Source organism: Mercurialis annua, linkage group LG1-X (assembly GCF_937616625.2).
Source record: "Mercurialis annua linkage group LG1-X, ddMerAnnu1.2, whole genome shotgun sequence".
NCBI lineage: Eukaryota > Viridiplantae > Streptophyta > Magnoliopsida > Malpighiales > Euphorbiaceae > Mercurialis > Mercurialis annua.
The window spans coordinates 2,943,798-2,945,932 of NC_065570.1; the positions used below are offsets into that span (position 1 = coordinate 2,943,798).

The following is a 2,135-nucleotide window of genomic DNA, read 5'->3' on the forward strand; positions in this document are numbered from 1 at the left end:
GGCCATCAACCGCTGCTTCTGCTAGGACTTCTAAATCACTCAGTTCAGGATCCATCTACACAAATCAAAGTAGACATGAATCAATAATATTATATTTATAATACATTGCAAGTAAATCAGAGCTTTCACTAAAAAAAAATAGCATAGAAACATATTACCTTAGTTATAACTGTAACAGCTTCCACCAAAGCCTTTTTTCCTAATATAATCCAGCATATGTTCATGCAAAACAGAACATAAACCACAATTTAGCACACAATTCCAGAACAAATACACAACCAGCCAACAAATTACAAGTAAATCACAGAAAATCAAAGGTACAAGTGATAGAAAAAACAAATACCTCTCAATCGATATGAACTAGCTTCCACCAAGAGAATCCAGCAATTGGTTCATGAAAAAAAGAACAAAAAACACAATAAAGAAGACAAGTAAATAACATTTCCAGAAAGCTATCAAATTGCATAAGAGAACAGACACAGAATATCAAAGGTCCATAGAAACAAAATACCTTAAAACTCAATCGAAGGTAAGAGCTTCCACCAAAGCCTTGTATTTTTATCAATAATCCACCATTGGTTCATAAAAAAACAGAGAACAACAATCAATAAGCAAAACCCAGAAAAGTAAACATACAATAAAACATAAACCGCCACTATTTTACCTTAAATCAAGACTTTATCAGACAAATATCCAGATCCCTCTGAGAAAAAAACAAGAAATGGAAGAGAAGTGTTAGAAAATAAACTTTAAAACATTTTTATAATCAAAACTAAAAAACTGGAAAAAAGAACCTTGATTATACCTTAAACTAATGTCGATTAAACCTCTGAGCACCAAAATCCTCATATGCAACCATGGCTTCCACAGATTCAAATGTTTTCACAACCAAACCACTGCAAACCAGAGGTTCACAGAGAGTCGACACAAACCAGAACCAGAACCTTCGAGAGGAAGATGAGAACTTCGAGAATCAAAAGAGCAGATGAGAGGTTGAATCGACAGAGAATCAAGAGAAAGATGACAGGTTTAATCGACAGAGAATCGAGAGGAACATGATGATTAATAGATGATGAGAGGTTTAATCGATAGAGAGGAAAATAATTACAGGTTTAATCGCCATTGAGAGGAAAAGGAAGGGGAGATTATCAGAGTTTCAGAGAGATTAGGGTTAGAAAATTAGGTTTTTAGAGAGGGAATGAATTATCAGAGAGAAGAGAGAGGCGGCTGAGGAGAGAAATGAGGGTTAGGGTTAGAAAATTAGGCTTTTATATCCGGGGGTAGATGTTAGGGTTACAAATGTTGGGGGTTTTTGGAGACTTTTACCCATACTCAAAACGACATCGTTTTGAGTATCGGTTTTCGGTTCGGTTAACCGAATCCTGAAACCAAATCACCTCCACAAACCGTTATTTTTCAAACCCTTGCACCAAATCACTCCAATTTAACCACTTTAACCACTCCACAATTTTTTCCGATCCAATTCGGTTCGGTTTTTCGATTTGGTTCGGTTTTTGCTCACCCCTACAAAGAATTCTAAAATACCCGAATTCCAAATTATTTCTAAATATGGACGAAAACTGCCTTATACATTTCCTTTCTAAGTTATAAGCTAATGCCTGTAATGGCCCCAAATTTCAAATTCTTACAAGTTCCTACATCATATCATATTGTGATTAGATTGTAGTGGATCGGAGCATCCTATAATTGACTTCAAGAAGTTGCGAGCTTAAGTCGCGATTGTGATGGACTTGAGCTCTTGAATTTTTTAACAAAGTCATAAACAATTTAATCAAATTTAATAAAAAATAACAAAGATAAAATAATTGTTACTAGATTATCTAAAATTTTGAAAAGTAATTAGTAAGACATACAAGATATCCAAGTGTTATTAGGTTGCAAATGATATGGGCTACTTGCAATATACTGCAAAACAATTTAAAAACAATCAAAATAGACTAAAAAAGTATAAGTTGAGTCCTAGCTCAAACGATTCAAATTTCATTCCAAATTTAGCTAATGTAGATTATGATCTTAATTGGTCAAATTTTATATTTTATAATAAAAATATTAAAAACACATCAATTTTTATATTTCTTACGTGTCAACAGAGTTGTCCAGTTTGCTTTTATCAC

At 33.4% G+C, this 2,135-nt stretch overlaps 1 long non-coding RNA gene across 1 annotated transcript; it reads right to left on the reverse strand.

Annotated features, from left to right (window-relative positions):
* Window positions 1-589, reverse strand: LOC126681999 (uncharacterized). Its single transcript, XR_007641399.2, has 4 exons — window positions 512-589; window positions 344-360; window positions 159-199; window positions 1-55 (listed from the first exon to the last, which is right to left on the reverse strand). It is a non-coding gene; the product is annotated as an uncharacterized LOC126681999 (long non-coding RNA).
* Between the last annotated feature and the right edge of the window lie 1,546 nt (window positions 590-2,135).